The sequence below is a fragment of the Sus scrofa genome, chromosome 9 (assembly GCF_000003025.6).
Source record: "Sus scrofa isolate TJ Tabasco breed Duroc chromosome 9, Sscrofa11.1, whole genome shotgun sequence".
NCBI classification, from domain to species: Eukaryota; Metazoa; Chordata; class Mammalia; order Artiodactyla; family Suidae; genus Sus; species Sus scrofa.
Window position 1 is genome coordinate 70,185,017 of NC_010451.4, and position 22,918 is coordinate 70,207,934.

Below are 22,918 nucleotides of genomic sequence, written 5' to 3' on the forward strand. Positions count from 1 at the left end.
TTAAAAATGGACCAAAGTTAAACTTCCTAACTTTATATGAGATAACTAAAGGTCAGAGTGCTGAAATGATATGCCTGAAAGCATCAGAGCTTATTAGTGATGATGCTAGTTTAAGAATCAGGTTTCCTGGACTCAAAGGCCAGCAATCTCCCTGCTTTGCCATTTGGCTCATGCAGGAATTAGTGTCCACTGTGGACGGGAGGGCCTGGCCTCTCCTAGTACTAAATCCAGGAGCTGCCACTCCTAAGCACAGAACTTCCACAATCTTTTGTTCTCGCCCCATCCCTGACTCATTAATTCCAGTCCTCCGAGGAGCTAAAGTGCCCCCAAGAGGCTCTAATAGGCAGCCAGGCTAAGAACCAATGAAGTGGTTTCTCATCCTCATTCCCTTAAATGGCTTACAGCTAACAGGCTGGTCGTCCCAGCCTTACCTCCCAGTGTTTCTGGCTCTCTGGCCCTTTGATACCCTAGATATCAAGAACAAATTCAGGGAGTTCCTATTGTGGCTCAGGAAGTTAAGGACCCAACATAGTCTCTGGTAGACTACGAGTTCAATCCCTGGCCTTGCTCAGTAGGTTAAGGATCTGGCATTCCTGTAAGCTGTGGCATAGGTCACAGGTATGGTTCAGATCTGGTGTTACTGTGATTGTGGTATAGGCCAACAGCTGCAGCTGCAATTTGACCCCTTGCCCAGAAACTTCCATATGCCACAGGTTCAGCCGTAAAAAGCAAAAAAAAAAAAAAAAAAAAAAAAAAAAAAAAAAAAAAGAACAAATTCTAAGAATCTAGATTCTTAGAAAGGGATAAATAAAAAAGGAAAGATAGAAAATATTAAAGTACATGGTCTTAGCAACATGTATTGTCAGTGGCACATCTTACAGACACATGAGATCTAATAATAAACACCCATAAAAAGGGAAACTCACTTCAGCTATATAAAAGTAGCATTAGTTTAAACAGCTAACCAAGTTTGCAATAATGTGTATCAGATTGTTGATTGGTTCATTTCATATCACTCAACTGCTCATACAAAGTCATGGTCATTTGTTCACCAGCTCAAGAAATTAGAGGCAGGATTTCCTGTCGTGGAGCAGTGGTTAACGAATCCGACTAGGAACCGTGAGTTTGCGGGTTCGGTCCCTGCCCTTGCTCAGTGAGTTAAGGATCCGGCGTTGCCGTGAGCTGTGGTGTAGGTTGCAGACGAGGCTTGGATCCCGCGTTGCTGTGGCTCTGGCGTAGGCCCGTGGCTACAGCTCGGATTCGACCCCTAGCCTGGGAACCTCCATATGACGCGGGAGCGGCCCAAAGAAATAGCAAAAAGACAAAAAAAAAAAAAAGAAATTAGAGGCAGGATGGCTTAAATAGATTCTTAGACATTACAGTAATGGAGAGAAACAGAAATAGAAATTTTCCTATAAAGAAGGTCTACATCAGTCAGAATCCAGTTTAACCTACCACAAGAACTACTAGCAATCCAAAGGTGAACATAAATGTATCAACCAATTCTCAATTCCAAGCCAGTCCTCGAAGAACAAAACGAAATCCAGGTTACTTCGAACCTCAGAGGAGAGAAAGATAAAACTACTTGTTGGAATAAGATTATAAGCAAGGATGGAATCTCTGTCTCTTGAAATTCCTGCAGCCATGGTAGAAAAATGGTGATAATTCTGTGAATTGAGCCTGTAGGTTATTTACACACCAGGGGAAGCATAAACAAAGCTTGCCCAGCAGCAGTGTCCAACTTGGGTCAAATATTAATGAAAATCATATTTACCACCACATATCAGATATTCTAAATGTGAATGACCTAATCAAGAAAGATCATGTCTATCAAGTGGCTTGACTCAGAAGGGTCCAATATTGCAGAAACAAGCATGTTTCTTAAGCCTTCAATGGGTCTAAAGAGGAAAAAGTTAAAGTCTGTCTGGTTTTATCTTAATGTTCTAGCTGGGGGCATATTTTATGGAATGAATGGTTTTGTTTTTCTGCCTCTGTCACCAATTTTTCTCCACTACATTAAATCCCACACATGGAAGACACGAGTTAATTAAGCATTATATTACAGAGTATTAATATAAATATTTCAGATGCTCCTCTTTAAGCCTCTACAGCATAATTGCTAGTGCCCTGAAGGAGAAATGAATTTACAATGTTAACAGAAATACTTAGAAACAAACGTATTTAATATTGAGCCACTGGATCTAAAAGACTGGATTAAAGGAAGCAATAGTTAAATCAAAACTTTAACATTTAGATGGTCCAGTGAAGGAAGGTGAAAACAAAATTCTGTAGGTGCCTGTTGCCATGTCAGTCATACCGAAAGAGCTTCAAATAACCTCATTTACTTTCACTCCAAGAACCTAACATGAGTGTTGTCAATATCACTCTTTACTTTCTTCCAGCCTAATCATGAGTATCATCAAGAAAGCATTTCTTCCAGCTCATCAAGCTCCCTCCCTTCAATAGATGAAGACAACTTCACAAGCATCAACAAGCACAGCCAATGTAAAATAATATGAGGGTTGAAATCACAGGGCTGCAAGTGACTTTCAGCTATTATACGGTGCGTCCTCCTCATCTGATATAATCATTTAAACCTGTGGTTTTCAACTTTCACTGCACATTGAAATCATCTGAGAAGCTTTTTAAATTTTGGCCGCCCAGCTCTAAACCTCAGAAATTCTAATTTAATCTCTCTGGAGTATAGCCCGAATGTCAAGTGGTTTAAAAGCTTTCTAGATGATTTTAACGAGCAGCCAAGTGTCGAAGCCCATCAAACAAAGGCCACCAAGAAAACACTTGTAGTCAATCAAGGACCGTCCGGTTTACATAGCTTGCAGTAGCAGAGAAGACCCTTACTAGCATGTCGGGCAATTTGGGAAATCTTCAAACTGCGTGACTTTAAGGAAAACTGAGGGAAGCAAGAAACCATTCTGGAGTGGATGACATCAAGAAATGGGGAAAATTGGAGTTCCAGTTGTGGCACAGCGGAAACGAACCTGACTAGTATCCATGAGGATGCAGGTTAGATCCCTGACCTCACTCAATGGGTTAAAGATCAGGCGTTGCCATGGGCTGTGGTGTAGGTCACAGACACAGCTCAAATCCCGCATTGCTTGCTGTGGTGTAGACTGTCAGCTATAGCTCCGATTTGACCCTTAGCCTGGGAACTTCCATATCATAAAAAAAAGAGAGAGAGGGAGAGATAGGAATATTCAGTGACTGAGTATCTCAATTATCTTCATTCAGGAGGCAGAAAGATTAGAGCAGAGCTATCATTGATAAATAATCAAGATCATTCAGAAGGCAGGGTTGTCAGCAATGAAAGCATGTGTTAATCATTTTCAGGGTTCATGTGTGGCCTGTTCTAAACGTGGTGATTTATGTTCTTTGGCAAACACTGAGTCTTGTGTTTCAGTAAGGCCAAACTCCCTTTCTCTGTTTATTTAATAGGACCTATTTTCATATTCTCACAAGGTTGAAAACCACCGCTTTAAACAAATTTAAAAACCCAGCTGGGAGTTCCTGCTGTGGCACAGTGGGTTAAGACTCTGACTGCAGAAGCTTGGGTCACTGAAGAGACACAAGTTCAAAACAGTCCAGAGCAGTAAGTTAAAGGATCCAGCATTGCCGCAGCTATGGCATAGGTCACAGATGCTGCTAGGATTCAATTCCTGACCCAGGAACTTGCACATGCCACAAGTGCAGCCATTTAAAAAAAAAAAAAAAAAAAAAGATGGGAGTTCCCATCATGGTGCTGTGGTTGACAAATCTGAATCTGACTAGGAACCATGAGGTTGTAAGTTCGATCCCTGGCCTTGCTCAGTGAGTTAAGGATCTGGCATGGCCATGAGCTGTGGTGTAGGTTGCAGACACGGCTCAGATCCCACATTGCTGTGGCTCTGGCGTAGGCAGGCATCTACAGCTCCAATTCGACCCCTAGCCTGGGAACCTCCATATGCCGCGGGTGCGGCCCTAGAAAAGGCAAAAAGACAAATAAAAAAAAATGTATACATGTATGTGTGACTGGATCACCTTGCTATGCAGTAGAAAGTTGACAGAAAACTGTAAATCAGCTATAATGGAAAAAATAAAAATCATTATAAAAAAATTAAAAATTTAAAAATTAAAAAAAGGTGACCATGAGTGCTATCTGGTTGTAACATCTGCCATTCTTTTGAGTTCCAGGGTTAAAATTAGTTGATTTAGTTTATTAAACATGTATTTGATTGCTCCCCAATTTTTCCAAGTGAAATAAATGTTCCCAAAGCTGGACCTTCCCAGATAAAACTCTCTGTTCCCATTCCCTTGAAAAAAGATCTAATTAGGATCACAAGTTTAATTTGCTAGAGAACGCATACTACATTCTAAAAAAAAAAAAAAAAAAAAAAAAAAATTCTGTGAAATAGCCCCTTTTGATAGCATCACCATTAAAACACTGGTTCTGCTTTATTACAAAGTCATGTTCTATTTATTCTGTTCTCAGTGGAAGCCACCATTAATTTTTCACAATTATTAACTCAGAACTACCTTGGTATGGTACTGCACATGAAGGATGGGGATTCTTCACTGAAGTGTTTCCGAAACACTTCTGATAATGCTCTGCTCTATACAGGATCAGAATGTTATAACTGTTTATGCTTTAAACCATGAGTGAATATGTATATTCAGTGGAAATTGGGATTATGTAACTCTTCTTGGTAATGGGAAATACTGGATTGCTCTCTTAGGAAACCAAGGTAATCATAAGCCATACTTCATATCTCCCTGAAAATAAGACTCTTGTGGTGTTTCACACGTGTTAATACAGGAAGTCCTATTTTTATTTATCAATAAGAGTCAGAAAATATGTTAACTATCCAGAGTGCCAGTTACTCACAGGGAGCACCACTCAGGTTTCCCTGATTTCATCTGTATTACCTACACCTCTAAGCTACACAGAGATCAGGTAAAAGTTTTCCTCACTTAGACCAAGTTACTTCTACTGTCAGATCCTAAGGAAACCTGCAAATGGCACCATTGCTTCCCTACTTGAGTTTGGAACCAGCTAAGGAAACCAAAAATTAAGGCAGACGGATATCTAAGGCCTTAATAACCCAAAGAGGCCATGTCATAAGTTGTCTTCCCCAAGTGCAGACACTGAGACAGAGTTTGAGTTTAAGATGTATGAACTGGGGACTTCACATTGTGGCTCAGTGGTAATGAATCCGACTAGTATCCATGAGGACTCGGGTTCAATCCCTGGCCTTGCCCAGTGGGTTAAGGCTCTAACAGCATTGCTGTGAGCTGTGATGTAGGTCACAGATGCAGCTTGGATCCCATGTTGCTGTTGCTGTGGCGTAGACCAGCAGCTGTAGCTCTGATTGGACACCTAGCCCGGGAATTTCCATACACCATGGATGCAGCCATAAAGAATTAAAAAAAAAAAAGATGCATTAACTAAGTGAACATTGCCTGTGAGGATCATCCCAGAGTGGGGCTGAAAGATCTGGGCCTTTAAACCACCTCTTAGCTCATCATCAATTGCAGGCTGCCCTGGGAAGAGCATGGCAGTGAGCAAGCTGTCTGGCTCCACGCAGCTGAGGCAGACACTGAAAAAACAGGCAGTTGGGGGCACTCTGCCCATCACCCTCTTCACAGCTGAACAGAGAATCCTTTCTCAAAGGAGCTCTGGGGAGCACATCTTCGTGTGCTCCAGTCAGAGGACCTGACCAAGATGTTCATCAGCATTGGGTTTTTCAGTATGCCCCCCAGAGCTGGGACATCCAGACACAGGCAGCACGACCTAATCACAGATCTCATTTACAGAAAGAAGCCCCTGAAAACTCATAGCATAGAGAGGCTGACCCAGAATATGCAGTTTCACTAGCCGCTGGCCCTTCAAGAAGAAAAAAAGGAAGAGACAGAGATATATATGCCAATTTCTGCTCCCACATTCACAAAAAAAAAAAAAGGCACTCCATGAGAGGAAGTTGGGAATGGAGATGTGGAAACAGGCCAGGGGTTATGTACCTGTGTCTGTCTGTGGAGACAGGCCAGGGGTGACCTTCCACATGAAAGGAGGGACACAAGCCCCTCTGTCCTCCACCAACTCCATCACAGAACTTGACAGCCAGTTAACAGGAGTACAGCTAGGCTCATTAACATGTTTAGGTCCCCAGATTATAAGAATAATTCAAAACTCTCATGTATACGGTAATCATTTTCTCCATACTTATAAATACTGTTCCATTTGAAAGGTTGGTTACCGGGGAGTCAGTTTGGTTGGTTGTTTGAGGAATTAATCAAGGTTTGAATTTTTATTATTGCAGTTGCATGTGAAAGAATAGATTTCTATGCCAAGGCTTAACCAATATTACCATTTTTTAGATCCTCTGTAATCTTTTCTGTCTTAATGCAAAAGTCACAGGTGAGATTTGAATAACTCAGTGGCAAAGTGATATATGCTACAGGTGGCAATTCAGCAGCCAGACTTCTTACCCTCATACCCTTCCAGGTGCGTACCTCTCAACACTATCCAGTGGCAGGCTGACACAGAAGGGAGGCTGCCTTATCAGCCACTTGGGATAGAAAGTACCTAGGAACTAGGATCAGGAAGTCGTGGAGAGCACAGGAAGCAAATGCAACCATGAAGATCCCCACTTCCTTAGTGAAATGTTGACACTGAGTCCAGCAGTGACCACAAGGTGAAAAATCACAGATTTTTATGGAAGGAGCATTGAACTGTCAAAGACATGTCAGTCTTCTTAGCCAGCCAGCCAGTTTCTTTTAAGTCATTAGCTAGTCCCTCCTCTATGAGGACATGATAATGAAGTTTTGCTAAGGAGTTTTATTTTTAAAACAAAGGTCAACTGTTTAATCACATTGTTTGATGTCATGAAGATTTAATAATAATATGACAGGCTGTTCATTTCTGCTTGTGCAACTGAGACAAGACTGTCTTTAGAACTCATTCTAGACAGATGATCTCAAGACCACCCTACAGAAAGGGAAACAAATAACCTATGATGTCACTTATATGTGGAATCTAAAATATGGCACAGATGAACCTATCTACAGAATAGAAAGAGACTCACAGACATAGAGAACAGACTTGTGGTTGCCAAGGGGGATGGACGGGGAGTTTGGGGTTGGTAGATGCAAACTATTACATTTAGAATGGATAAGCAATGAGGTCCTTCTGAACAGCACAGGGAACTATATCCAGTCTCTTGAGATAGAACATGATGGGAAAAAATATGAGAAAAGAATGAAAAATATATATATACACATATACATTTGACTGGGGTCATTATGCTGTACAGCAGAAATTGACTCAACACTGTAAATCAACAAAACTAATAAAAATTGAAAAAAAATAAGAAGGGCCATTCTAAGACCCTTTCCTAAAACCAGCCACCTGGAATGTTGGCCTAAAGTTAACCAAATTAAAACAAACACAGATCCAAGTTGGTTCTGCCCAAGTCTTCCAGAACCTACCCCTTTAATAGTATTTTACAAAGTGTGGTGCAATGACCACCTTCTATACAAACACTTCAAGCACTTGCTAAAAATGTGAACAGCTAGACCCTTCCTAGTGAATGAGGCTGAGTCAACAAGCTCACCAGGTGATTCTAATGCAAACTAGGGTTTGAGAAAATTAGGCTGAAACAAGGTCAGAGACATAATCCAGAATTCATGCTCAAAGGGAAAATTCTACAAAATTCATTTGACATTTATTTGGGAATAGTATTTCTCGCGAGAGAAAACCACAACTCTTATCCATTCAATAAATAATTGATGATGTGCCTGCCACATCCAGACCCTGTGTTAAATATCGTAGATTCAAAATAAAATGCATAGATTATAAGAGGTCTAGTAGTGTCACACATTCTAAGTCCTTTCACACTGAATTCAGGTTTTACAATATGCGTTATGACTAGAAATTAAAATGAGAATTCAGGAAAAAAATTAAACTTCTGCTTAAGGGGAGCTATCCTTTAAAAAGACAAACATTAAAAAGCATATACAGGATAGGATTACATGAATCTAGTTCTCTTCAGGGAAAAGAACCATGCAGAGGGTGGAGAGATGAGCACATGACTATTTTAAAATAAAAAGATCTCTTAAAATAAGAGATCAAAGCTTAGAGATGATTCCCATCCCAACTGGAGTCAGTTCTTTATATGAGAATCAGAGAGTTGATGAACTTTTGATCTGTCCTTTCTTTCTCTGGAAGCATAGATCTAAAAGCTATTATCAAACAGGATTATGAAGAGAGGATAAAAGGATAACATATAAATCCATTATTGATTTTCCATAAAGTATCCATGAACTCAGCTGAAAGAAATGCGAGACATTAAAAGTGCACCACACGTACTACCTGCTATGGTCAGAGCATTTGTGCCCCCCACTCCCATTCATATGTTGAGCCCTGCATGCGCCTTGCGGTCTTGGCACATGGGGCCTTTGAGAGACGATTGGGTCTTGAGGGCAGAGCCCTCATAAATGAAATTACTACCCCATAAAAGAGACGCAGAGAGCTCCCTTACCTCCTGCCACCACGTAAGGACACAAGAAATCTGTGAGCCAGGGCTCCTCGCAATCATGCTGGACCTTGGTCTTGGACAATTCAACCTCCAGCACTGTGAGAAAGAAACACATGTTGTTTTTAAGCTCCCTAGTCTGTGCCATTTTGTTATAGCAGCCCCAAGGACTACGACACTACCAGAACCAACACGATAATTTCTTTTTTCTTGCTATACTAAGCTAAACTTGCTCACAATTCAGCACCTGAAATGGTTTCTTTTTTGTCTTTTTTTTTTTTGTCTTTTTAGGGCAGCACCCATGGCATATGGAGTTCCCAGGCTAGGGGTCAAATCAAAGCTACAGCTGCCAGCCTACAACACAGCTACATGGGATCCAAGCCACATCTTTGACCTATACCACAGCTCACAGCCACACTGGATCCCCGACCCACTGAGCAAGGCCAAGGGTTGAACCTGCATCCTCATGGTTTCATTTCCACTGAGCCATGACGGGAACTCCATGAACTCTATAAAGCTTTACACAAATAGGGTTACGTTGTGAAAAACCACTTAAATATAGTTCCAATTGACCCTCATAGCTTTTGTTTACAGAAATATTTTACAAAATATTTGTATTCATAAAGTTGCCCTGTGATCAATTAAAACCTAATTAGATGGTTTTATCAACATCTTCCTGAAGTCAAAAAAAAGTGTGCTCTTTAAGAAAAAAAAAATGGAAAAAATATATTGTGTTAAAATTAAATGGAATGATGGCATTATGGTTGATTTTCCTACATTACCCAAATGTTTAGCAATGAGAATATATTACTTTATAATGAAAACATTTAAAATCCATTTCTGGAGTTTTTTTTAAGACAGTACAGTTTCTTAAGTAAAAATAACTTTCAAAGTTAATGCTGTCAGACCCAAGTTCATGTGCCCAATGCACGGTGTGACCAAATCAATCAAAATGTCAGAGTTTGGAGCAGAGGAATGTTTATTAGTTGAGGAGGCGCTAACCTTGAAGAAGGGAGACCTAGACTCATCTCAGATCCATCATTCTGGCTGGCTAGGGTACAAGGTTTTTAAACACAAAAAAGGTAAAGGGGAGAGGCGTCTTTGTGGTTTCAGCTTCCTGATAAGACCTCAGTTGCAGAGTTTCCCTCCCTATCTTGTGACTCCTTCTGTCACTGGTGTCTGCGATTGATCTGCGTTTTCCTACAAAGCAAACCAGTAAAGTCATGGTCTTGTGATCCCTCAACTTCTTTCTAGGAGAGAGCTCGAACAATGGCTGGGGCATGTCATTATTTATTTAGAGACTTAATTGCTCCTCCCAGTGTCATCAATCTTAATCCTGCTTGGGGCCATCTGGTTGAAGCCACAGACCATTGTCCCACCAGTTTGCAGTCATAAACTCAGGGATTCCTTCAAGCTAAAATCATGAAAAAGGTAATGTTGGGCCTGCTCTTCCTTTGTTTCTGTGTTCTCTCACTTTCCTGGTTAGTGTTTGAATCTGCTCTCAGGGAAGGTCTAGGAGACTAAATAAAGCCTTTTTACAAACAAGAGGCAGCCAGAAGACCAGGCTCAGAAGTAGGGGTGGGGGTAGGGGGAACCCCATAGGATCCTGCTTGGTTACAGTAAGAGTCTCCGATGGTCACTGTTTTCTTTTTGCCTTCTGTCCTTTCTTCTTTTCTAAAAAATATGTTTTAACCTGCAGGCCAAATCACCTCTATTCTTTCAAACATTTATAAACCTCAACATTTTTGCTATAAGAAAAAGTTTTGACTCTCCTTTTCTCTTCTTTTGTATTACAAGCCTATAAATTCTAACTACAGCTGTCCCATCATTCTCAATAATCTTGACTAACTGACTTTGAAAGCATATTGCTTTAGCACATTAACTTTTGCTGGGGCACCTTTTTTCCACACCTGACTCTCCTACCCAGCAATTTTACATCCATTCTAACTAACAGTTTTCTAGGTAATAAATTATACATGACATCTGTCTTGTCCTAGTTTTTAAAATCCCTGTAGCCTCTTAAAAGTCTTTTTTAATGTCCTTATCCTCAAGTCCAGGCCATCTCCGGTATTTTCTTTATGTGATAATTCTCTAGTTATCTTTTCTTTAAGCTTTGACTTTATCCCCTACTCTACTATCTTCCTCAGCATTTCTTTCCAGAACTTTTTTTAACCCCCCCCCTTTTATGGCCACACCCACAGCATATGGAAGTTCCTGAGCCAGGGACTGAATCTGAGATGCAGATGCAACTGACACTGAGATGCAGACGAAATACACTGCAGTTGTGGCGATGCCGGATCATTTAACCTTCTACACTGGGGCAAGGAATCAAATCCACACCTTCAGAGTGACCTGAGTCACACAGCTGGATTCGTAATCCTTGCCCCACAGTGGAAACTCCCCTTTTTTGTTTCTTAAATTCTTCCCCTTTGTAGCTCACATCACCAGCTGTGGGCTACTAAAATGTGACTGCTTCTAATTCCCCACCAAAATTTCAACCCTTCTATCTACTAAAAATTTAAGTATAAATATAATAAGGTAGGACAGAATCTGCCATGCATCACACCCAGTTCTTGCCAGAAATAAAGGGCTACTCCCAGCAAGTCCCTCAGAATGTTGCCTTGAGCAGAACATTTTCCACACCATATCTTATCATATTTTTGTCATGTCTTAGTTTTTCATCTACTTTTCCCTCTAAACTTTAAAGTCCAAATAGAGGAGAATGGGTTCCTATTCAGGCCTCTAGCATCAATACTTATCATAGGTACTCGCAGCAGCAAATGTTTAATAATTGTCTATTAGGTGTGTGAAATGGAATTCACATTTTATGGCAAACAGGAAAAATATAAACAAGAAAATCTGTGCCCTTTGGCTTCCTCTCTCCTGCTCTACTGGGCATTGTATATGTGCAATATACATCAACCAAACCTTCCCTATCAGCAAAGACACCTGCTCAACCAAAAAAAGCAACATTTTCCTAGCCACCACCAAGATAACTACTTAAAGATAACATTCTTGATCCCATAAGAATTCACATGGCACTTGGATCTGGATTATGTAAATTCTCAATAACACAGCTCTCAGCCTCAAAAAACTTACATAACTGTACCTTGATTTCTAATGGACAGAACAGTTCTTGGAGTTTTCTGAGATGTTCTTCCTGGGTTATAATCTCCAAATTTGGCTCCAATAAAATTTTTCATTTCTTTCTTAGATCAACTGATTATTTTTTCTTTGACAAGATAATATACAGGATCCACTTTTCACAACACATGAATTCAAAAGCAAACATAGGAACTCAGCTGGCTTCAACTAAGCCAAATATTAAAGAGATCTGATAAAATACAAAATGTTGCCTGCCTTCCCACTAATTTTTGTTTTAGAAAATATGATCACTAGATATTATATTTCAGATGATAACATAATCATTAAAATTGTTTAATGCATGTAAATATGTAGTGGGTTTATTATAGTTATTTTAAGTAAATTTATCCATAATTTTTAAAATTTTTTCTCAATTTTATTTATTTTCTTTCTTTTTATAGCCTCATTTGCAGCATATGGAAGTTCCTGGGATAGGAGTCCAACTGGTGCTGTTGCAGGCCTACACCACAGTCACAGCAACACCAGATCCAAGCTGCATCTTTGACCAACGCCACAGTGTAGTACCTGATCCTTAACCCCCTGAGCAAGGCCAGGGATCGAACCCACATCCTCATGGACATTATGTCAGGTTTTTAACAATAGGAACTCCTCAATTTTATTTCTAATATGATGATATTAGTAAGTAATAATGCACATAAATAGAAGCTCTATGGCATCCTCAATAATTTTGAAACTCCAGAGGTATCCTGAGGCTAAAAAGTTTGAGAACTACTGTTTTAAATCATCTTGATAAATCAGAGAATCAACACTGCTTAGTGTCTCCCCAGATCTTCCAAGCTTCACTCTTCTTTGGGGATTTTGACCATTTGTTCCAGCCACGTCTTCACTGACCAACTCTGCATGGCATCTAACTTCACCAGAAAAAGCTGGTATCATTTGCCTACACTGTGCACCTCTAGCCTCCTACACAGGCATTCTCTGTTTACACCAAGGCAGTCATTTTCAAGCTATCTTTGGTGAAGGGTTATTTCTTTTCTCCAATCCACTGCTGACTGACACTTTGTAAAATTTAAAAAAAAAAAAAAGAATTGCTATAAAAGTGAATTGAAAAGAACAAAAGCATACAAAAAGACAAGCACAATTTTTTTGATATTAAATTCAAAAGACATAAAATTACTCAGCCAAAATGCTATAAAACTTTCTAAACACTTACTTTCAACTTCTGTACTTATCATGGACTAATGACAGTTTCTACCCACAGATCACACTTTGAGTAGCGCTGAGCTGAGGCATAGGACAGCCCAGGACCTGCTCAGCATCCATCCATGAAATGTAGGAATTGAAAAACTCAAGGGGTAACCTTCAACCACTAGAAGATGAGAGCTGACAGATAAGGTCACGGGTCTTTTCCAATGGGCCCATGGGTTGGCAACAGCCAGCCACAGCAGTGACAAATTTTATTATGCATCTTCCTTCCTGCTTTGCTGACCCTCTATCTCCTACTTCTACTCCCTGGGATAATGTTCCCCAACAAGGCACTCAAACTTGAGCTTTTGCCTCAAGATCTGCTTTCTGGAAAGCCCAGGAAACAAAAGCCAAGCTACTCTTTGAAGCTCACTAAAGTCAGGAGAAGCACAGGAGCACAGAACATGCAAAACTCTGGTTATTTTCCCTTTAATGCTGCACAAAGCTTATTCTTCTATTGGTTTCCTCTTTTCCCACCTTTTGGCCAGCCTGTGACAGCTGCTGCAGATTTAATCACCCAATCTATGACAGACCCTTCTATTCAACCTCGAGTGCAGGTACCAGGTTTTCTTCATCCTAACATAAACCACTCAGTCATAGGCAAGGTTCGTTTGATCCTTACAATTGACCCTTAAAATTGGCTAGTGTGGTGAATAGGACATTTATCATAACCCTTATAGATGGGGAAACTGAGAAAGGTTAAGTGATTTGTCCATGAACAGTCAATAATTTTGTGACAGAGCAATAAACTGTTTTCTTTTTTGTGTGTTTTCACATCACTTTATATTCTGACAAGAGCAGACAGATTTTTCTGGCCCAGATGGTCAACAATCCTAGTGCTATGACTCCTCTAGCTAATATTTGAACAGACAAACTGAATACATAGGTAAAAATACCAGTTACTTGCAAGGAGAGGTCATGAATTCTCCTTTAGAGAATGCATTACTTTAAACACAGTAGGTACCCCATAAATGTATGATAAATGAAAGAATAAATGAATGACTAATCAATCTAAACATAGTATTTTTACAGTCTATAAGGCTTTAAAATGATTTTTCTAGAATATAATCACACGGAGATTTTAATCATACAAACACCTAGAATCTCCTAGATCAAAGGAAATCGTTTTAATTTAAAGAAAGTACAAAGTTTAAAACACACACACACAGACATACATGTGCTCCCTCAGTCAACAATGAGCATGACAGGTAGACTGGACTCATTTCAGGATAATGATACAAACATACAAAGTAAAGTCCACTCTAAATCTCCATCAGTACATGAGCATTCATTATAAGAAAATGTATCAAGAAGCCTGAAGGCTTGAGAAATCCCATCTACAAAACACTGGCCTTTTAAATTCTTCCGGCAAATTCTGAATATGCAATTGACACCAGAATATATAAGCAAATAATGCAAGCATGCACACACCCAAATTGGGAGCATAACTAGTCATCTAGTCAGTAGATGAAAATGTCATTCCCTGGCAGAAGTACAGTTTCATGGGCAATTGATGGTAGATGCCAGTTCTATGAATGCATTTTCAGACAGTGACTTGAAGGACCCTGAAACTATAAAGGCAAAGAACATAACGCTGCTTGAACCAGAGTGTGATCATTCTGACTTGAAATTACTTGAAAGGAAAGGTGATATTACATACCAAATAGGTTTTTTAAAAAGTATTACAGAAGTTAAAAATCTTGCTAGGAAACCAATATAAGAAGTTGTACAGAATTATAGCAAACCATCCAAACCTATATTGTTCAATACTGTAGTTACCAGCCATGTGTGAGATACTGAACTATGGCTGTGTAACTGAGAGCCCAATGCTTAATTTTAATTCATTTTAATTACTCTAAAGTTACATTTAATTCTAATTATTTTAAGTTGTAGTTAATTTAATTCATTTAATTTGAATTTAAAAAAAACAGTCCTCAATACAGTTATTAGGAAACTTTACATATATTTGGAACAACATAGGTGTGTGAATTTATTTTTTCAACTGTAAGTTCCATGAAATCTAAATAAATACCCAGTGTTTTCTGGTGAAAAATTCAGTGTCCAAATGAAGGTATGCTGATCTACTCATTTGTTAGCTACTTGCATAAAAATAAGTTTTCTCAAACATGGTACACCCTACTAAGTACTTCCTTAGTTTCAGAAATAACTAAAATCATGACAGTTAAATACTAACTGCAAAAAAATTTCCCCCTAGAAGATAACTGTGCAAACAAGAAAATGTCTTGAAAGAAACTAGCTATATTTTGTTGTCTTGGATTAGATATCAGAATGAATATAAAAATATCAATTTTCAATAGGGTTTGCAATATTATTAAATCACATAATTGTATTGGACAGGAAGTCCAAAAGCAGCAAACCAAATCATAATAATATAGCAATCAACCACAACATGACTCAAAATCTTAAAACACATTACCAGGACTGAGATGGAGATATAAGTAGAGAATGGGTGAAAAAATACCCACATGATATTAGAGATCACAGGACATACATTCAAAACAATTTTTTTTAAGATCCCTCTTTAAATATTCCTCAAAACTATTTTCAGGATAACACACAAAGTTCCAGACTGAATTGCTAACTACATGGCAGTAGATGGCAATTACCACAAAGGTTGAAAGAAAATCTGGAAGATTAAAAGTGTTGTCCAAAATGTATAACCTAGCTTCATAAATCCCATCATAAATAGACATGATTTACAATGTTCCTTGAACGCAGGGAGCAGGCCATTATGTTACTTAAATTCGCATATGTTGAGGAGTTCCCATCATGGCTCAGTGGTTAACAAATCCGACTAGGAACCATGAACTTGCAGGTTCGATCCCTGGCCTTGCTCAGTGGGTTAAGGATCCAGCGTTGCCGTGAGCTGTGGTGTAGGTTGAAGACTAGCTCGGATCTCGCATTGCTGTGGCTCTGGCATAGGCCGGTGGCTGTAGCATCTTTAGACCCCTAGCCTGGGAACCTCCATATGCCACAGGAGCAGCCCTAGAAAAAGTAAAAAGACAAAAAAAAAAAAAAAAAAAAAGAATTCACATATGTTGAGCATCATTACAAAAGGTCATAAGTTAAACCTTTATACAGAAGAGCAGCATACCCAAAGCTGAAATGATGTGTTCAATTATGTTTGCTGTTCACATGTCTAGACAGGAATAAGAGACCAAAAAGAGATGAGAGGTTCAACCAAAACAGCCCACACTAAAGTGAAACATCAAAAAGATTAGACACCACAGAGTAAAAAGGGATGATTAGAATGTTTCAAAGGCTATTTCTAAAATACTTTAAAAAACAATAGAAACAGCAAACACCATTTTGTTTAAAAAAATACATTTTAGGCCAATTGGATGATTAATTCATTCATTCAATATTTACTGAGGACCCACTTGGTCTTAGATGCTAGAAAAGGTGGTCTCCAGCACAGAGATGTGTAAAACAAAGGAACCACCTTCAAAAGGCCACAGTGTGAAAAGAACAACCTAACAATTACAACAGAGTATAGTAAATATTTTAATATAAAGCATGGCCTCGAAACAGAAATGGTCTGGAAACAGATATTATTTTATATATGTTAGAAAATATTATTGAGAAATGTTTGTGTATATTGACAGTGTCTCCAGACTTTAAGGGCACCTTCACCTATATACCAAGTGCACCACTAGTAAGGATGTTCCCAGATTTTGAGGAGGAAAAGAGGGAAAATGTCAGGCACTATTTTACAAAAGAAATAATTCTTGAGCTTAGAAGGATGATATTGGAAATTGGGAAACAGACAATGGAGGGAACATTCCCTGGTTGAAAAGATGATATAACAACAGAGATAAAAGAATGCATTAAGCATCTGAGAACTGGCTAGAAGCCACTCTACATAGCCTGAGCACAGCCTGGGTAACATTGACACTCACTTCCTATACACCACTTTTAGTAAAATAATAGATTTTGTTTGTTTGTTTGTTTTGTTTTTGGCTGTTCTTGTAGCATGTGGAGGTTCCTGGGCCAGGGATCAAATTTGCACCACAGCAGCGACCCATGCCACTGCAGTGCCAACTGCCAGATCCTTAACCCATTGCACCACAAGGGAACTCCCTAATTATGTCATATTTCTACCACCCACAAGAAAAAAAATTTGGTTACTATTCTATGAATATAAAGTTTTTTATGGGTGGATGAAGATATAGTGACATTCTACTTTTCATTTTTCACTTAACAACAGAATCTTCCTTTATATTCAAAATTATTCCTAGATACAATTTTATTTTTTCCAACTTCATTGATATGTAACTGACAAATGAAAATAACATACATTTAAGGTGTACAAGCTGATGCTTATATATACATTGTAAAATGATTATCACAGTCAAGCTAATTAACATATCCATCGCCTCACATAGTTACCAGTTTTTTGTGTATGTGGTAAGAACACAAAATCTATTTGAAATGTTTTCAAGTACATAATACAATATTATTAACTATAGTCACCATGCTATACATTAGATCTCCAGAAGTTACTCAGCTTGAATAACTGAAATTTGGCACCCTTTGGCCAATATCTCCTCAATTCTCCCACCCATTTCTGAGACATATTTTATTATTTTATTTTTTATTTTACTTTTTTATTTTTTGGTTTTTAGGATCACACCTGCAGGCATATGGAAGTTCCCAGACTAGAGGTCGAATTAGAGCTGTAGCCGCCAGCCACAGCAATGCCAGATCCTTAGCACACTGAGAGAAGCGAGGGATCGAACCCACATCCTCATGAATACTAGTCAGGTTCATTACCCCTGTGCCAGGATGGGAACTCTGTGAGACATAATTTTAAATGTCTGTGTAGTAATCAGACAGATATAAACATTTCACTATTGGTGTTCATTTAGATTCTTCACAATGTTTCTTTATGAATAATAATGCTGTGGTTAATATTTTTATACATCACTCTGTATCAGAATTAGATATTATTTCCTTCTTGAAAACGAAATGAAATTACCAGGCAAGGAATATTTAAAATTTTTCTAATATATATTATTGCCACAATGCTTACTAGAAGAGCTGTACCAATTTATACTACAAAGAAACTGAAGATACATATGTACCTATCTTCCCATACCATCGGCATAATGACTTTTTTAATTTTTTACTAAATTGTTATGCAAAAACATGCGCTCAAATTATATTATAATTTCCATTAGCTTTATAATGAAATTTCATACATTTATCAGCCAATATTTTCACTTTTTTGAATGTTTGTCTATATAACCCACCCATTTATATATTGGGGTATTGATTTATTTTATGTATTTTAGACTATCAGACCTGATAGCTTTATAGCAAACAGGATTGACATTTGCTCTTGAATTTTGATTATAATGGTTCAGAGGGTTTTTTTTAAGTTTTAATTTTTTGCTTTTTTTTTTTTTTTTTTTTGCTTTTTAAGGCTGCACTTGCTGCATATGGAAGCTCATAGACAGGGTCGAATCAGAGCTGTAGCTGCCAGCCTACACCACAGCCACAGCAACATGAGATCCGAACCATGTCTGTGACCTATACCACAGCTCACAGCAACGCTGGATCCCAAACCCACCGAGTGAGACCTGGGATCGAACCCGAATCCTCATGGATCCTAGACAGGTCCATTAACCACAGAGCCACGATGGGAACTCCTAAAGTTTAACTTTTAAATAATTAGACATATTATCATTTCATCTGTAATTTCATACCTCACCAATATTTGCCTAATGTTTTCTTCCTTTTTATGGTGTTTCTTTCAACTCTCCCAGGAGCTTTTTTGGTGGGGAGAGAGAGTGTTTGCTTGTTTATTCAAGTATAGTTGATTTGCAATGATGTGTCAATTTTTGCTTATGGGTTTTCTACCATTTTTTTCAGGGCCGCATCGGCGGCTCATGGAAGTTCCCAGGCTAGGGGTCGAATCAGAGTTATAGCTGCCGGCCTACACCACAGCCGCATCAATGCCAGATCCTTAACCCACTTATCGAGGCCAGGGATCGAACCGGAGTCCTCATGGATGCTAGTCAGATTTGCTTCCGCTGAGCCACAAAATAGCATTCTTTTGACATGCTACTTAAGGTGAGTCTATTTGTTTAAGAGCCGGCCAGTGTTCCCAGTACCACTTACTGAGTTATGCAACCCTGCCTTATTGACTATAATTCTTCCTTTCTTATATATTAAGTTCTATAAATAATTCAAGCAAAGATGGTGCTGCAGAGCCAGTTTACAATCCCCACTGTAGCCCTCCCGAAGCCCACTAAAATTAATGGCCAACATTTACACATTCCTTACCTGTGCCAGGCACTATTCCAAGCACTTTACATGTATTTAGTCACTCAACCTTAGGAAACACACTTCATTAATCATTTTATAAAGGAGAATAAGAGTAAATTTAGGCAACTTTCCCAAGATCACACAGCTAGTATTTGGCAGAGACCCTGTTAGAAGCCTACCAAACCCTGGAGTCTTATTCTATTTCTTGCCTCCCCAGGATCTGTGTGCTTCAAACACACGTGCCTTCTTTTCATTCCTGGATTATCCTGAGTACATTCCCACCCCAGAAGCTTAGAAGGTGCTCTGCCCTCAGTCTAGAACAATTTTTTTTTAAAAAACAGATCAGAGAAATTAAGATCACACAGAGTTGGATTCATATCTCAGTCCTGTTATATGATTGTGATGATCGGTTTTATGTGTCAACTGAGCCAGATTATTAAACCAAACTAGAGGTTGCTATGAAAGTACATTATAGATGTGCTTAAAATCTCTAATCAGTTTACTCTGATAAAGATTATTTTAGCTAATCTAAGTGAGGCAGATTCAATCAACTGAAAGGCCTTAATAGTAGAACTGAGGTTTCCCCAAGAAAAAAAGAAATTCTGCTTGTAACTGTAGCTTCACCCCTGTGCCCAAAAGTTTCCTTCTGCCCTTCCTGATTGTCTCCCTACAGAGGACTTTAGGACTTGCCTTGCTAACCCCATAATTATGTAAGTCAATTCTTTACATAATTATCTATTTAACCTATATACAAGTATACACACACACACACACATAAATCCTATTAGATCTGTTTCTCTGGTGAAACTCTGATCTGAGACAAATTATTGCAGTGGGTCTTAATTTCCTCATATGGGAAATGGGGAATGAGTTAGTACACAGCTCAAACAGCTCTTTTTTTTTTCCTAGGGCCGTTCCAACAGCATATGGAGGTTCCCAGGCTAGGGGTCAAATGGGAGCTACAGCTGCTGGCCACAGCCACAGCCACAGCCACAGCAACGCCAGATTTGAGCCACGTCTGTGACATACACCACAGCTCACGGCAATGCGGGATCCTTAACCCACTGAGCAAGGCCAGGGCTCGAACCTGCAACCTCATGGTTCCTAGTTAGATTCGTTTCCACTGGGCCATGATGGAAACTCTTCAAACAGCTCTTATAAGAACTGAATGAAACATTATGTTTAAACATTTAGCACAGTGCCTGATGTGATAAATTAACTTTTCATCAATGTCGCCATCCAATGTGTTCCAGTATTTATAAATCTGTACTAATATTCATAATTGTACGAACATTTGTAAATAGGGTCCAGATCAAATAACAAACTTTAATTTTCTTTTCATTTGAACTGAGGCAACTCCCTTAAATATTAGCAAGACATTTATCATAAAGACTTTGCCGTACACAGCGCAATTCAATCCTATTCTCTTGGGAAAAAAACAACAAATATCCATGACAGTAGAATGGAAAAATTATAAGACTATTCCACTGGTACAGTGAAAAATTGAACAACATACAGCACTGAGAACAAAATACTGACCACAAGCTGGATGAATTGCACACACTGAGTGAAGAGGAGCATCACAACAAAATACATACTGAACAATTTTATTCATATAAAGTATAAACTCAAAGCTAATCTATGGTGAGGGAGTCAGGACAGTGGTTAATTGGGGAGGTCAGGAAAGGAGTCACTGGGAGGAAAAAGAAGGGAGCTTCTGAAATGCTGGGAATGTCTTTCTATTTCTTGATCTGGGAGCTTTTTACACAGATACATTGCTTTGAGAAAGTTAATTAATGTGTACATTTAATTAAGATCTGTGTGCACTCCCTTAGGTATGTTATTCTTCAATAAAGAATTTAAATTTTTTCCATTTACTTCCAAAGGAGAAACCACTCCTTAAACATTTTGAAAGAGAAAATGTCCTCAGAATAAGGAGCTCAGAAAATTGGCTCACACTCTGTGGCTTTAGGATCTAGAACCCTTCATGACTGACAATAGCAACTACATGGTAGGCTTTTAGGGTAGAGGTTAGGTCTGTTTTTTACCCCCAAAGAAAAAAAGATATATTCATTTTTCCTACAAATATCCTGGTCTCCCCAACCCCCTGGCTCATACCATAGTCCACACCACTGTCTCCTCCTGCCGGCACTACCCCAGCTGTCTCCCTGCTTAAGCTATGACCCCTCTACTCATTCTCTAGATCCTCCACAGAGAACTTTTTTTCTATTTAAATTAGATCATGTCACCTTTATTTAAACCTTATCAATGGCTTTCTAGTCATTGCATTCAAAGTAAAGCCCACTCTCCATATGTCGTCTACAAGGTCCTGCCAGCCTCTCCACTCTCACATCCTGCTCGCTCTCTGCCCACTGAGTCTGGTCCGTTCCTAGGATACTCTGAATTCTTTCCCCATCTCAGGGCCTTTGCTCTTCCTGTGTCCCCTGCACAACAGTCTTCCTTGGCTCCTATGTTACGAGCTCCAGCCCATCTTCTTAAATGTCACTTACCCAGAGATGCTTTCCTAACCCCTTCATTTGAAAACATGTTACCCTTTTCTCTTACTTCCTCCATATTATTGACCACAATCTGTAATCATTTTGTTGGGTTGTTTTGTTTACATTTTGACCCACAGTAGTTTCTTAAAAAAAAAAAAAAAAAAAAAAGTGGATTTCCCATTGTGGTGCAGAGGAAACGAATCCTAATATCCATGATGATGCAGGTTCGATCCCTGGCCTTGCTCAGTCAGTTAAGGATCCAGAGCTGCCTTGAGCTGCGGTGCAGGCCACAGATGTAGCTTGGATCCCACACTGCTGTGGCTGTGGTGTAGGTCAGCTACTGCAGCTCTGATTCAGTCCCTCGTCTGGGAACTTCCATATGCCACACGTGTGGCCCTAAAAAGCAAAAAAAAAAAGTAACAAAAAAAGAGTGCTTATCAATCCATAAATACCACTTAGGCAAAGCTGCGGGCATGTGCTTTAATAATCCTATGGCTTCAGAGTTCCCGTCGTGGCTCGGTAGTTAATGAATCCGACTAGGAACCATAAGGTTGAGGATTTGATCCCTGGCCTTGCTCAGTGGGTTGAGGATCTGGCGTTGCCATGAGCTGTGGTGTAGATCGCAGACGGGGATCGGATCCCCTGTTGCTGTGGCTGTGGCGTAGGCCGACAGCTATAGCTCCAAGCTCCAATTAGACCCCTAGCCTGGGAACCTCCATATGCCGAAGGAGCGGCCCTAGAAAAGGAAAAAAGACCAAAAAAAAAAAAAAAAAAAAAAGAATCCTATGGCTTCTTTCCCATCTCAAAGTTTTTCTGGGTATTCATTTTTATGAAGATTTATCTAGGGCTGTGGTGAAGAGCTAGACACACACAGGATTGTTCTCGTTAACCACAGACATTCCTGGGAATAGCCGGGATTGAAGGTCAGGGTCTTCTGTTCTTACTACTCTCTGACCTTTAGAAAGGATGGCGGAGTGTAAATAATACCTTGTATGGGTAACCTGAATGCCCACAAGAATCCAGTGTCTTTCCTTTATTATGCAGATACAGTCTGTGTGATAAACAATAGCAGGTGACAAACAGATAATTTTGTGGTGGTGTAAGGAGACTAAGCTATATTTCCTGAGTCTAATCCTCCTGCTCTGTTCCTTATCAACAGCTCCCTTGAAAAACATAACTTTTTTTGATCCACAGGTTTGTCAGCGATAAAGTTGAGCTATTAGAGTAACATACACTTCTCAGGGTTGTTATGGA

At 39.2% G+C, this 22,918-nt stretch overlaps 1 long non-coding RNA gene across 2 annotated transcripts in view; it reads right to left on the reverse strand.

Moving 5' to 3' along the window:
• Positions 1-22,918, reverse strand: part of LOC106504949 — a 590,151-nt gene that overhangs the window by 467,670 nt on the left and 99,563 nt on the right. For both annotated transcript variants that reach the window (XR_002335798.1, XR_002335799.1), the window contains exon 3: positions 8,532-8,624. This is a non-coding gene — a long non-coding RNA (uncharacterized LOC106504949). The remainder of the gene's footprint in view (positions 1-8,531; positions 8,625-22,918) is intronic.